This window comes from Manis pentadactyla, chromosome 4 (genome assembly GCF_030020395.1).
Source record: "Manis pentadactyla isolate mManPen7 chromosome 4, mManPen7.hap1, whole genome shotgun sequence".
Taxonomy (NCBI): Eukaryota; Metazoa; Chordata; class Mammalia; order Pholidota; family Manidae; genus Manis; species Manis pentadactyla.
The window spans coordinates 87,778,315-87,794,765 of NC_080022.1; positions in this window are offsets into that span (position 1 = coordinate 87,778,315).

Genomic DNA, 16,451 nt, shown 5'->3' on the forward strand with positions numbered 1-16,451 from the left:
TCTTTTCTTTCTTCAGAGTTCCTTAGGAATAAGACTTATGTAGAACATATCCATCAAATCTACTACCTAATTAAAATATAGTTAGGTTGGGGAAAGATAAATAATAGAGCTTTTGTATATGAGGAATTTGTGTATGAACACTACTGCTTCCACCAGTTTTCTGAGTATGCGCATTGATCTGGAGTTTGTGTAACATAGTTCTGAGCCACACAGAACTGGGTTTGCACCCTAATTCTGTGTGAACTCAGGATAATTTCCCTTTCTGAACCTTGATTTTTGTTATTTAGTTTTTTGGTACATAAAATGGTATTTAATAAAAGTGCCACTAGCTATGAGGATTAAAGGAGTACTTTGTACAGTTTAAGGCTTCACTAAATTATAGTAATCATATTATTTTTATTCATTCAAAAATGCAGCTGACCCTTGAACAACGAGGGGCTTAGGGTGCCAACCCTCTGCATAGTCTAAAATCCATGTATAACTTTTGACTCCCCCAGAGCTTTACTACTAATAGTCTACTGTTGACTGGAAGCCTTGCCAGTACCATAAACAGTTGGCTAACACATATTTATATATTTATATATGCTGCATTCTTAAAATAAACTAGAGAAAAGAAAAAGTGTTTTCAAATTGTCAACATCTCCAAAACATTTTCCAATATATTTATTTTGAAAAAAATCCACATATAAGTGGACCCGTAGTTCAAAACTGGTGTTGTTTAAGGGTCAGTTGTATTTATTGAGCATCTACTATGCATAAGGAACTACAAAGAAAATGCTGATTAACTTTAGTAATAAAGAACACAGTTGCTGCTCTTAAGAAGTTTTCTCTTGTGATGAAAAAGAGAATCAACCAAGGGTTTTCAATAAGTGGTGACAAGGGAAGATTGCAGTATGTAAGTGGGATTCTCCTAGAAGCTCAAAGCTCTGACAAGAGACATCAGACAAGACTTCTTGGAGGGAGTGGGGTTGGGCTTTCCTTAGATGGCAGAGAGTCTAGAGAGATGTGTTTGGATCCACATTTCAATTTTCTTTTACTATAATCTGCTTCACTGATATATTGCATCAACTAAAATTCATGGACCCTTTGATGTCAAGCTAGGCTCAAAGATGAACCAGAAATGGGTCCCACTCTCAAGGATTCTCATTCCTTTTGGGAGATAGAAACCATGTATTTTGTGTGTGTTCAGATAATTATTGCTAATATTTATTGTCTGTGGCTTATATGTAGGCACTAAGTACTTTATATGAATTATCACAGTTAATCTTACAGTTAAACCTGTGAGAAACACCCTTGTTATACCCCTTTTACGGATGATTAAACTGAGGCCAATGGACATACGGCCTTATTCAAGTTTACACTAGTAGGAAGACCTAGAATTAGGTGCCCAAACTGTGTCCATCTGCCTCCAGAAACAACCACCTGCACTGCTTCAGTGGGGGTGCATGCATAGGAAGGAGGGAGCCAGTCCTGGAAGTCTTCCTTTGACACTCCAAATGCTTCCTTCACCAAATTTTTCCTTTCCTCTTTTTTAATATGAGATTTCCTCACAGTGGTCTTCATTACTATTTAGTCCTATAAGGGTTCTTTCTCTTGTCTGTATCCAAAATCACTGGATGAGGTTAACCCATAGGAGTCAAAACTCATTCTGGAAAGTTCATCAGATCGTTAAGGTGGTGAGTCAGGAGAGAATCCAAGAAACTGGATGAGAGGGCAGAACCCTGGAATGGAGGGTGGGGGAAGGGGAACAGAAGTACCACAGGAATGTGCAGCCTAAAGACACAGCCTACCTGCCTCAGGGTCTGCCACTTCCTGGTGGCTGTCCTGTACTTGTCACTTATGCTGCCTGCTTTTCAATCTCTCATTTATTTGAGGACCTTTGCCTTAGTCTATATCCTCTACTCTGCTGTTCCTTCCTTAGGTATATAGTGGGCACAGGATTAAGACTTGGGGGTGTCCCTGTACCCCTGTGCAAACACAAGGCACCTGTCTGCGGTTCTTCCTCTGTTGATGGCCTTCCCTTGGTAGGGCAGCTCAGGAGGCATTCCTGAGAGCCTATCTTTCTTTTTAAGGAAAGGAATGCAGAACATTTTTTTACTACTGTTAATTTTTTAAAATATATAAAATAAAATTAAAGTTATAAAAGTTATATTTACTTACTAAAGCACATTTAGAAATAAATGTATAGTGATAAAAATCATCCTATTTATCAGGTGTTTGGGATAATTTTTTTAGTCCATTTTAAAACAATGTGTGGAATTTAAAAAAAGTAATCATTATATTCACATGTATATATGTATGTATGATTTCATTTGTATATATAAAATATATATGTATGTATATAGAAATATCATATATATATATATATATATATATATATATATATATACACACACATATACTTTTATATGGGTAGGAAAGAGTTCTGTTAAGATTCAGTCCTTATGTGCTAGGCACTTCAATCAGCCAAGCCTATTGACTTCCATATCGAATGTCTGTCATCACAATTGTGTTTTAACCTGAACTGACCACTTGGACATCTGTTAACCTTTCACCATTTCTTTGTGCTATAGGTCCAATCTCAAATCTTTCCCAATTCAGTCTCACACATTTGCAGTCTCCCTGACATCACTGTAATGTGCTGGAACATAGGAGATTTCTCTTCTCTCGTACACTGGCAAGTGTCTCAGATGCTTAAGTGCACTTTTTTACACAGTACTCCTTTCTTTCTGCTCCCTGCTCAATACCACATTAAGGAACTGAAATTCTAAGAACTCACATCAAGAGAGAGATGGAGAAGCCCCTGGAAAGGTTAGCATTGTCTGGGTGTGAGATAAATACCCTTCCAGGAGCTTTCATTGTAAATGATGCTGCCTTCCTGCTCAAGACTTATTTGCTCAACAGAATGAGTGGAAATGACAGATAAACACTGTGAAGCAGTAGAGGTGGGCAGCCAAATGAGTAGCCATTTCTCCAAAATTTGGACCCTGTTTTTAGGACAGTGACTCCAGGGCTGTTGAAGAGTGTGTGGAAATTACAATGACAATCTTTGCATTGCTTTCTTGAACTCTTCATGTGGTTTCTTTTGAGTAAAGAATACCAAATGCAGTAACTAAAAATATTGGAAGGAATTACTTATCAAGAGCACATTTATTCTTGGGAGATTTTTTCCCCTTTAAAAAAAAATATTTCTGCCTCACCATGGATGGGCAGTCCTCTCTGAACTATAAAATAAGCGAGGGAAGGGGGAAGCCCTCATTCCTGTGGAGATAATTGGAGTTGAAACATTTCATATGCTCTGGAGTAGAAAACGCAGGAACTAAATTGCACACAAAGAACAAAGGAAGGTATGCAGTGTGTCAACCTTCCCCCTATATTGGCTGTGAGCCCAGTCTATGAGCTGAATGTAAGCTCTGCCATAGCAACACTAAGAGTGAAGAATTCTTTACACCAAAAGCACTTTTGTCAGAGAAAATCTGGGATGATCTGGGAGGGGGAAGGGTCATGTGGTGGTTGGAAGGAGTTAATCTTAACAAATAGGATCCTGAAATGCAAATTAAGACTTTATTCCTGGCTAGACCTGGTGACAAATACATCTTTAATCCCGTGTGTGAAGTCTCTCATTCTGGTCTCTTAAACCCTTCTGGTGTCTTCTGCTATGTGGAGTACCTAGGGTTCTTTCTTTACTTAAGCAAAGGATTCCATTCATGAGCCACAGTTCTCCCTGGATATTAGGCTCTTGTAAAGGAGAACTATTTAACCTTGTCTACTACCACTGATTGATGTCAATACCTGCCTATGGCCAAATCCAACCCATTATCATTTTTATAAATAAAGTTTTATTAGGACTTTGCCAGGCAGCCCATTCATTCTTACATTGTCTGTAGCTGCTTTTGCATTATAACAGAATAATTTAGTTGCAATAGAGTCTGTTTTCACTCTCTGGCTGTTTACAGAAAAAGTTTGCTAAATGTTGCTAGTTGGTTAGAACATGGTAAAGCCGAAGTCCCAGATTTTAATTTGTATTTGATACATCCAGCCCCAGAGAGCATCCTTGTAAATGGTTGTGGCTAGTCAGATCACAGTCCTCATTGCCTTTTCATTAGTGGGGAACTGTTCTCCATACACATTCTATAGACTTGACCCAGAGTGTATAAGGTAATCTATTGGTAATGACAGGATTTTGACTTTCAAAATGGATCATATATCAGTTTCCTATTGCTGATGTCCCAAACTACCACAAACTTCAAGCCTTAAAACAATACAGATTTATGGCATTCTGGAGGTCAGAAGTTTAAAATGATTTGGCAGGGATGGGCTCCTTCAGGAAATTTCAGGGAAGAATTTTGTTTCCTTGCCTTATCCAGCTCCTAGAGGCTGCCTGCTTTCACTGGTTTAGGGCCCCTTCCTTCCATCATTCTGACCTCAGCCTCCATGGTCACACCTCCTCTGACTGACTCTCTTGCTTCTTGCTATAAGAACTCTTGTGATTACAGTGGCCCCATCTATGTAATTTGGAATAATCTCTCCATCTCAGGATCCTTAACTTAATCACATCAGCAAAGCCACCTTTGCCATATGAGGTAACATGTTCACAGGTTTGAGGGATTAGGATGTGGACATCTTTGTGGGGGTGGAGCATGATTCTATCACACATGGCAAATGCTTACTTTCATCTCTGTCCAGATACACATAATAATTTTACTGATTGCCAAGCAGGGGTGTACTCAGAAAATTTAAAAAAACAAAAAAAGTAGTTCAAAAGTTCTTATTGATGTTTTATTTACATATTAAATAGAAGGCATGGAATACCTTTGGAACTTCAAAAGGATAGTAAGATATTTGGAAGGTGGCTGAATCTTGATTGCACTGAAGAATAAATTAATTATGAGAATAATTGTTCAGAAAAAGCAGTGGATAGAATAAAACCATTAGAATAAACAGGATAGAAAACTCGAGCAACATGATGCTCTCAGCAGCAGCAGTTTTCTGAGAGCTTATGACATGTGGAGTACTACGCTTTGTCTAAACAGTTTTCTGCATTTTCTGAACAAAAGAGATTGAGTTCACATTTTCTAAATATAAGATCACACTCCCACTCCTCACTAGGTATAAGGTACTCTTTGAAAGTTATTGTATGTAAATGCAATACATATGGAAAATTAAACACAGAAACCCACTGTTTACAGATTAACATCTTCACAGAAGATGTTGGTAATTAATTGTGTTGCCTACAATAGATGCATCCTTCTCCATCCTCTGAAATGGGACCTGCCTTTTGGCCATAGTAGGGTAAGTATGGTAAGTCTAAATGAAAACAGGCTTTTTTTTTAGCACAATCATACCTTCAATGAATTGTTCTCTAACTCATTGAGGGTCTGGTTGCAATTTCACACCCTGGAAAAGTCCCTGGGGCCCAAATGGTTTCAGTTTGTGGGTGAATGTGTTAGGTACCACAGAATATTAAACTTCATTTGAGTATCTTCACAGCTGTTGAACATCATCTCAAGTTGCTCTTTCTTTACTTTCACTAGAAAGTGTCCCACATCCCTCCTTCTCTGTTGAGCCCCAGTTATCCCCTCCTTGGTTTCCCATAGCCTCTTGCTTGCTTGCCTCTTGGCTTCTGGGTCTCTGATTACTTTGTCCTCTGTCCCCCAAAGCACTTATTTTTTATGTAACTCTCATTTGGCATTTCTGTGTCCCTAACTACATTGTAGGTCCTTTGAGGGCAAAGGCTGTATTTTATTGGCTTTGCAGACTTAGACAAAGCATAGTACTCCACGTGTCATAAGGTCTCAGAAAACTGCTGCTGATGAGAGCATGATGTTGCTCAAGAGTTTTCTATTCTGCTTATTCTAATGGTTTCATTCTATCCCTATTTATCTCTAGATCAAAGCAAAGCCACTGATGAAATGGCTTAAACTAGGTCTTGGCCATATTGCTCTTTGTTTATTTGTTTGTTTACCCTAGTCCCTTTTCGTCACTTCCCATTGACTGTCCAGCACGCACAAACTGTCTCTTCAGTGGACACCAAGCCCTACAGTGCCTAACTTTGTTCTTTGCCTCCCCTTCCTCCAGGAGACTTCTGTGGATTTCCTCCAATCATTTCACCTTGGGGCCATCGAGGGGCCAAATTTATCTCCAACTCCATCCTGTAATTATTGCTTAACCTTTTTTGGGCAGGAGACAGTGCTCATGTCTGTGGTTACAGCTGAAAAGCTAATGTTGGACAAGCAGTTCCTGAAACGTTCCTTTGTAATCTTGCTACTTTCTCTGGATCCCAAATGCCCCTCACCTCTAGCTTTGGGTGGGGTCTTTATTCTATATTATGTTGCAGCTGGTTATCTCTCTACCCTTATTTGACTTTCAGAATTTTGGAAAAAGAGAGGATAGACACATCTCTGTGGTATACCAGGATAGCACTGGGGACTGGCCCATAGTAGGTACTCAGTAGATATTTGGAATTGAAATAAAACAGTCTTTTCTGTCCTGGAGCCAAGTTTTTCTTGTGACTAAGGACTGTTTTTACTACATGAAGACTTGCTGTTCTCAAATAGTATAAAACTGTCTTTTGAATTCATTGCCAACCAAAAGCCTTCCTAAAAACAAACAGTTCTGTACTGTATTTCTTTAAGTTAGAAAGATAATTACTTAGTAATGCTAAATGCTTCAAAAAATGTGTAATGTGCTTGACTGAATTTTGAAAAATTATTTGGAGGAATCTTTATACTTTAATTGTATATTTGGGCAAGTTAATCTTTTTGTGCCCAGGTTTTTTATTCTGTAAAATAGGGCTAAGTATTGAGGACAAGCCTTACGGTCCTTTCCTTTTGACTAATTCCTGGTAGTTCTACCTCTCTATTCCGTAGCTTTCCTCTATCCACCACAGATAAGGTCTAATATTTCTGCTATTCACAGGATCCTCCAGAAGATTTATCTTATATATAGTGATGGCTCCTATAGCAGAAAATGGCAATGTACATGTGATAAGACAACTAGCTGACCTTACCAATGTGTCCTCTGCATTGCAATTGGGGTAAATATTAGAAGATTGAAGTGATGGAATCTGAGGAAGGGTAGAACAATGATTTTGTGGCAATTTAAGTCATTTTTAAAAACAAAAAGTGTTAATTGAGGCCCCAGATGTAAATTAGTCATTAAACTTCCTTTTGCTGGAGTAGATGTGTCAATCAGAAAGTATCTGTCTCTAGTTTTACTAAAAAGAGATCGAGACTGACTTAAGATGCCTGCCCTGGACTGACACAGAGCAAGATTTAAAAACTGGACTGCTGAAGAGGAGGCAATGTTCTAGGTGCTCTTTGTTGGGAGTGACATTTACTGTGGCAGTTTTGGGAAACCAGCAAGGGCCAGCACTGTTAATGAAGCTGACCCTGCAGGTGTGAGGCTTGTGGGTTTCAGTTCCAGTTTTACCCTTCAGAGATCAGTGACAGCTACCCTAGAGGCACCATCTGCAGGTCTATGGGAAAGAGATCAGATTTTAGAGCACGTGGGAAAGGAAGAAGTTACATTTGAAAGTTAAGAGCTTCCCCTTTGCACCCCTCACTTTTCTTCTTACCCACGCTGCAGAACAATTTTGGCATTGGACTTACCCCAAACTACTGGTTCTTAGTTTCAATTTCTGTACTTAGTTGGGAAATACAGATGGGATGCAGGAAAGTTATTTTATGGTTTGGAGTCTTGCCAGGCTTGGTAGACAGCTTTCATGAGTGCAAAGCTACTACTGTGCATTTTCGATGTCTGTGTTTGGGTAGTTCAAAGTACTCTGTAGATGTTGTCCCATTCATTTTGCCCGAGGCAAGTTGGAGGCGTGAGTTACTGTAAGCTTCTCTTTAAAGCTCTATTCTGAAATATAATAGAGATTAAAGGGAAATGCTGGCTGTATATCAGTTAGCCATATTTTTGAAAATATGACAGTGAGAAGAGCTGGGGTTTTAATAATAATTTCTTCTCACTCTCTTGGGGAGAGATGAGGAGGTCATCAGTGATCCAGTCACAAAGCAGGCTTCACCCAGGGAAGGACATGATCAAGGGAGAGAATGCAGTGCAGAGATCAGCATTTAGTTTAAAGAGGGGCATGTTATGGATACATACTCATTCAACACATCCTGGGACATTGGTCATTGATTTAAGACAACATCTCCAAATTGATTGGACTTAATTTCAAGCTTTGCTGACTCCATTCTTTCGTTGTTGGCAAAAAAAACTCACATTTTTATTTTTGGACAGAATTAATTGGAGATACTGTAGAATCTTAAACTGTTATGATGATGCTTTTTCTGCCACCTCATAAAAGCATTGGATTAAGAATCAACAAATCTAAATTAGTTTCTTGCTTTGCTGCTGTGCATTTTACAGGGTACAAAACTCAGCATCTCTAGGTCTGAGTTCCTTCATCCACACAATGAAATCAAGGAGCCCTATCACCTTTATGGGCCCAGCTTTGCAATTTCCAGAAATATGCACAATATTTTACTGCTTGCAATGTAGTCAAAAACATGGATAATATGAGAATCTCCTTGTCTGAATCTCCTTTGCAGGCTTTCTCTTTCTTTCAATCTCTGAAAATCATGGTTATAATTTTAAAAATCTTATTCAAAATTCTACATGCTTGTAGAGAGAAGTTAGAAAATAAAAACAGAAATAATAAAAACTATGCATAACCTCACCACTTTTGGATAATTACTATTAACACCTCGATATTTGTGTGTGTGTGTGCATGTGTATGTGGATATATATATATATATATATGTAGTCTCTGAAATTTTTTTTCTGAACACCCACACACATACACACACATCCTTTGGTGTTGTCAGTGACATTTTGAAGGGTACTAAGGGTAAGTGTATTAAGAAAACATCACTACTAGATGTTCAGGGTACAACTGGAGTTCAAAAGAGGATATAGAACAGTCCTTGTTTTCTCTGGTTATGTGTCAATTCGTACAGGTTTGCCTCACATGAACTCCCTTTGGCCTCCCTCTTGTCTTAAAATTTTTTTCATTTATTCACTCTTTCCTGCTTTAGTGGTTTGATTGGTTTCCCCTCCCAGAGAGGTGATGTCAGTGCCTTTTATCCTGTGCTTCCTTGGAAGGGATTTTTGTTTATTCAGAGTGAAACAGTCATGGGACAAACAAAAACTTTGGTTATACTGATGCCTTTAATAACATGAATTCAGTACCTTACTAGGCTAACAGATTCTCAGTCTCTTTTTTCCTACTTTACAAAGACACAAACAAAACAAAAACAGAACAAAAGAATAACTATCACAACAAACAGTGACATAAATAACAACAAAACTCAAAACTCCTCCCAGGAAGGAGGAGAAGAGAAAATAAGGAAATGAGGAAGGAAGAAAATTCTGACTTGCTTTATGTTTACATATGTAAGTACTTTTCAACATATTTCCTATCTAACAATCTATTTTTAAAATGTGACCATAATTTACATGGTTTGAAACCCACTGTTTCACATAATAAATACATCATAAACATCTTTCCACATCATCTAATAAATACCTGAATTATATCTTTAATGGTTGAATATTCTTTTCTTATATAACAGACCCTCTAGTATTATTTTTGCTGATATAAACAACAATTAAAAATTACACTGGATGGACAGACTAGGGTAATGTTATAATTATTCATGTCTTTGTTTGGAGTTCCTTATATCCATGGTAGATATGAGGCAGATATGTGGCCATAGCTCTGGAAGACGTTGCTAACAGATCGTGACCTCTCAGCATAGTGCTCCAGGGAGCCACAACTGATTGATTGGAGACAGCAAGCTAGATAAAATCTAGGGTGCTCTACCTCTTGGGTCCCCATATTGCCGAAAGCAGGAATAAGGAGGTATTAGACCTTGTTTGACATTGTTGAGCATAGTAAATCCTCCTATGTTATGTTTATATGAATCCTACTAATTTAGAAATTCACAGAAAGAGATAGGTTGGGATTATACATGTAATGTTTATGCCCCACCCCCCCAAATTTATCTGTTGAAAATACCAACGTCTGATGTGATTGTATTTGGAGATGGGGCCTTTATGGATCTAATTAAGGTTAAGTGAGGTCATGAGAGTGGAAGCTGTGATCCAGTGGGACTGGTCTCTTCCTAAGAAGACACACGAGAAAGCCCCTCACCCTTTTTTCTTTCTGCCATGTGAGGACACAGGGAGAATGTGGCCATTTGTAAGCCAGAAGAGAGTTCTCACCAGGAACTGAATCAGCCAGCACCTCTATGTGGGGCTTCTAGCTTCCAGAACAGTGAGAAAATAAGTTTCTGTGTAAGCCACCTTGTCTAGGATATTCTGTCATGGCAGTCTGAGTTAGTCATTTGATACATTATCACTATAGTTAAGAACCAAATACCAGGATTTCCCCTGAAAGATGTGATTCATTTGACTAAACATGAAAAAATGTTTCCATTTGTCAGAAATTTTGAAACATTGTGATTAACTCTGTTAGTACCTCGCCTGGACAAATCACAAGAACTTGTTCACTTGGTCCAGCCTTCTACCAATGCAGTAATAATTTTTCCAAATATCACACAGACTTTACTCGAATTATTTATAAAGTGGTTATTCTTTATATAAAATAGATCTACCTAATTATAACTTCCATCTATAGGAACCAGTTCTGCTGTCTTTATGTGAAAGAACAAGTCTGCTCTTTGCTCCATTTCATTCATCTTTTTAGATGCTGTGATGGTTAATTTTATGTGTCAGTTTGTCTGGGCCATAGTGCCTAGATGCTCGGTCCAACATTTTCTGGATGTATCTGTGCAGGGGTTTTTCGATGAGATTTATATTTAGATTGGTGGACTTTGAGAAAAGCAGATTACTCTCCAAACATGGGCGGGGTTTATTCCATCAGTCAAAAGCCCAAATAGAACATCAGGCTGAGTTCCCCTGCGCAAGAGAAAATCCTCCAGCAGACTGCCTTTCGACTTCGTTTGTGACGTCAGCTCCTCCTGATTCTGCAGCAGCTACTTTTGAACTTGAACTGCAAACACTTTCCTGAGTTTTCCTCCTGCTGGCCAGGCATTCCCCTGTCAGACTTGGTACTTGCCAAGGCTCCAGAATCACATGAGCCAATTCCTTCAAATAATTCTCTTCATATATATGATATGATATGGTATGATATGATATGGTATAGTATAAAACAATATGTGTGTGTGTGTGTGTGTGTGTGTATCCTATGAGTTCTGTTTCTCTGGAGCACCTAATACAGATATACTATGTTTCTTCCCTTTCCAAAACCATTCATTGGTTTTCCTTTGCTGCCTTTTGATCTTCCCCTCAACTCTTCCACCTCTAAACCCCCACCAATAGCTTCTGACTTCATGTGCTTCTACTTTCCCTAGACTGTGCTGATTCAGTCACACTGGCCTCCTAGCTGTCTAAATGTCATTGCATTTGCAGTTTCCTCTGGAGAAATGCTAGTCCCTCAGAAATCCACCGGGCTGGGTCCCACACTTCCTTTACATCTTTACTCAACAGCACTCTTCTCAGTGAAGCCTTTCTTAGTCCCTCTTTTAAGAAATTCAATGCCCCTTCCCAACATTTCCTGTTCCCTTCTTGATTTTATCTTTTTCCTTGGTACTAATCATGACCCATTGTACATTTTATATTTTCCTTTCATTTTCACCATCTGAGTTCCTCTCTAGAATTAAAGTTTCATGAGAGTTGGAATTCTTTTCTGTTTTATGCAAAACTATATTCCCAAGACCTAGAGCAGTGCTTGGGATATAAGAGATGATCAATTAATATATGTCAACTAAATGAATGAATGAAAATGTCAGATCCTTTTTGAGATTACTAGGTTGATTTTCAAGACTAATCTTCCAATTTAATAAATTTTTGCTCTATTTTACATAGGATATTAGAATAAGTTGTATATTAAATGTGTACCATAAGTACTTTAATTTTCACTCCATCCTCATTCACTGCCAAATGCTGTTACTGATCAGTAAAGCATCTCGTAAACAATGGCATCTTAGAACTAAGAAAATAATGAGCTTTCATGGGAGAATTCTGTTGATGGTAATGGTCATGTGTGTCAGGAACAGTTAAGGGTTTGAGAGTTGAACCTACTTACAAGCTAACAAGTTTGGTATGAGTATCCTGTCTCAAAGACAAAGAAAGTTATTACTCACGAGGCAGCAGATAGCATGAGCATTAGCTTGTTTGAATCAGTTCCACCTGCCCCGAAGTCCCACAGAGGTGATGGGCATGGGCCTGGATGGGTGCCTGCATGTGCTGTGAGTTGCATTTTAAAAGAAGAACCCTGAGTTTTTAAGGATCCTAAATCTTTTATAGTGGGTGGTAAGCACATCCATCCTTTGCTCCAGAAAGAGACTATATGTCTGTGTACCAAAGCTATTTACTGTACAAACTGCTTAAGAGATAGCATGGAGCAAACTGCAATCAGTACCTTCATTTTCAGAAAGTCACAGAAGTGTGAGCAACACACAGAGTCAGGCATGTATATTTTACATATTTGCAAATCTCCTGAATCTAGTATAGTGTTTTATAATTACTATTATGTAAATTATATATAAATATAATTAATATACAAGAATATATTCTATATGTATATAAACTAGCATTATATACATACCTATAGTATGATAACTTACTAAAAATGTAAGGTATGAATCTGATAAATGAGTATTCCCTTACTATTACTGCCTATTTCTTTATCATCTATCTTTTTATCTATTATCTGTCTATCATCTGTCTTTCTGTCTTTCATCTGTACTATACATCTACCATAAGTAATGTGCTATTTGTCAAATACTATCCCTTGAATTTTCACTGTATTAGCTAAAGGCTTAATATAATATCTGTAGCTAAAAGATGGGTATTAATTCTGTCTTCAGTGTTGGTAATATAAAAAGTTTTCATTGTGAGAAGAAATAGAATAAAGTATCTTTAATGGAAACTATTGATTACAATGTCATAAAATTCAAGAAAATTGGTTATTTTAATCAACCATACCATACAAAAAAAGTTGAAAATGTCTCTAGGACATCAGGTTGAATGATTTTATGTAAAAGATGACAGGAAACTGGCCCTGCATTAAGAACATGCTTACTTAATCTTATTTTTTTATTCTGGCCTTCTCAGATTGAGTCTGATTCAGCTGAAGGCAAGTATAAATAGGGCAGCAGGTAATACAAGACCTCAGACAGATTACTGTTGTGGCGAGGGTGTGGAATGAACAGTGCATGACAACTCTACTGAAATTATTGGTGTAAATTGTGATAGTTTAGGATTTTCAGGACCACCTTTTATGTGACATTCATAATTTATTAGCTGATGTATGCATTTGCCCCTATTCTTTTCATTTTTTAACACTGCTTCCACTGAAAGGGTGACTTTCAATCCAGTGTATTAAATTTAACATTTACCTTCTGAAATTCAGTAATTGGCTATGCCTTTCTAATTCTGTGATAAAATTTCCTTTGCTGTAAAATTTTAACACTAGAGAATTTACATATCATGCTTGAAATTCAGTCCATTTACATTATAAAATAAGGCAGATGAAATCTTGCTAAAGGGTAGAACAACCATTTAGAGATATGTCTGTATTCACTAATTTGATATTGCTTGTAAAAAAATTAATATGCCTTATCTAACTTGTTTTAGTCAATGACTTCTACCAGTCAGGATCCTTTTGTAGAACTTCAAAAAAAATTTAAGTCCCTCTCTCTAGGGTAGATCCAGTGCACACTTTTAGTACAAACTGGCACCCATTAGGCTAGGCTAGAATGGGCTTGGGGTTAGTAGGAAGGGTGGAGTTCTGGTTTTCACTGAATTTTATTATATGTTGAATGCCCAGTTGAATAAAGAGCTTTAGATTCCACAGCATAGATGTGAAGAACATGGAATTTTATCAACTCAATTGTGATTTGTGGCTCTCTGCTATATAGCTCATACTAACTATAATCCTACACCAAGTATTGTGAAGAGTTACCCTCAATAAAGCAGTATTTTCAGAGTGGTCCCCAGACTTTGTGCATCAGAAACTCCTGGGTGCCTATTAAAAATTCTGATACTGGAATCTTGGAGCTAAAGCTCAGGTATCTCATTTTAATCATTCTCAGGTGATTCTTAGACATGCTAAACACTGAGAATCAGTATCCAGGCTGGGGCATCAGAAGAGAAGCCAGGTGATTAGGGGCACTGTGATTCTGGTAGGAAATGTAATATGCAGTATACTACAGTACAGAGAAGGGCAAATTGGGTGCGATGGTGAATTTTATGTGTCAACTGGGCTAGATCACTGTACTGAGATATTTGATAAAATTTCTTTTAGATGTTTCTGGGAAAGTGTTTTTTAGATGAGATTAACATGTAAATCATTAGACTTTGAGTAAAGCAGATGATCTCTCACAGTGTGGGCAGACCTCATTCAATCAGTGAAGGCCTTGATTGAAAAAGATTGACCTTCCCAGAAAAAGAGGGAATCCTGCTAGCAGACTGCTTTGGATTTGAACTGCAGCTCTTCCCTGGGGGCTGGCCCACCCTGCAGATTTTGGATTTGCTAAGCTTCCAAGGTCACATGAGCTGATTCACTGAAATAAACATCTCTTTTTCTGTTGGTTCTCTTTCTCTGGAGAATCCTAATACCTTGGTGTACAAGGATCCTTTGGGGGATGTGAGGACATATTCTCTGGTTCTCAGAATGAGAATTTAAAAACTTTGTGTTTGCATTTAATATAATCTTGATAATTAACTATTTTTTATATTCAGGGTCATCTAGATGTTTACCTCCCATCAGAGGACCATGATATTTTTGAAACTTTAGGACACAGACCTCTAGGTAGGGTTGCCAGATAAAACACAGGAGACCCAATTAAATTTAAATTTCAGATAAGCAACAAATAATTTTTAGATATAATAAGTATGTTCCAACTATTGAATGGAACATATACTAATTTTTTGTTGTTTATCTGAAATTCCAATTTAACTGGGCATCCTTTATTTTTATTTATTTTTTTTATTTTTTATTATTTTTTATTGAAGGGTAGTTGGCACACAGTATTACATTGGTTTCAGGTGTACACCACAGTGATTCAACATTTATATACATGATAATTCTAGCTACCAGCTATCACCATACAAAGTTGTTACAATATTTTGACTATATTCCTTATGCTATACATTACATCCCAGTTACTTATTTATTTTACAATTGGAAGTCTGTACTTTTTTTTTTTTTTTTTTTGAGAGGGCATCTCTCATATTTATTGATCAAATGGTTGTTAACAACAATAAAATTCTGTATAGGGGAGTCAATGCTCAATGCACAATCATTAATCCACCCCAATGGGCATCCTTTATTTTTATTTAAATCTGGCAATATTAATTTTGAGGTATATTTCTTGAGGCTCAATGCTTCTCAGATTTGAGAGTGTCTTTACATGTATTTGTGTGTAGTTGTGTGTGTGTGTGTGTGTTTGAGTTGGGTAGGTGGTGCTTCTTGGATACTGTATTTTGTCATAGTTACCTCCGTGGTACTTTCATCCTTTGTTTTACTAATCTTTCAGGATTTGTTGACACTAACCAAACTCTCAAGAGATTTCTTCATAATTCAGAAAATTAATATTGATTTAAGTGATATTTTTGGCCTATTATAGTTGAGGATTCTCTGTGATTGAATTCACTTAGGAAACCAAATGATACTAAAAAAATTTGAGCTTTAGGTATTCAGACTTAGAGCAAAGGGAATGGTTATTCTGTAAGAATAATTTTGATTGATATATGTAAGGTTGATGGAGTTCCTTTCTTTTTTCTAGATTTTTTTTTGTTTCATAATTTGGACTTTAAAAAAAAACAGATTTATCTCTTCCATTTGATATGGTTCAAGCACACAGCTAAAATACTATCTTCTAGTTCTCACTTTTGTAGTCCCTGTGTTGGCCCCAAACTCATCTCCTATTTCAGTTTTTTCTACTTCACTGAAATACCTTCCAAACATCTGTACAGTGTCAACATTCAATTTTACAGTGACTACCTTTTCAATGGACTGTCTCCTAATTGCTTCTGGGATGTTTTCTAGGTGCCAATGGATCTTACTCATTTTGTGTGGATTGCTTTTAGTCTCAGAGAGTGTGTTCTTTTTATGTCCTTGCTCTTTCCACCTGTTCTTTAATTTTTAATGACCAGAGTTAAGAAAATAACAAGAGGGCATATTACTCTTGGACCTGAAGTGATCACTGTCTATTCTCTAGGTGAAGCATTATATACATTTCTTTTTAAAGTTGGCATTATAGTTATATGTTCATTTCACAACCTTGCAATTGTCTTATAACCCATAATTTAGTTTCATAAGTGAATGTTGACTCTATATCCACAGGAAAAACATTCATTCCTGTAGCATATGCATTAAAAACCATATGAGTTTTTAATTTCATTCTTTTCTT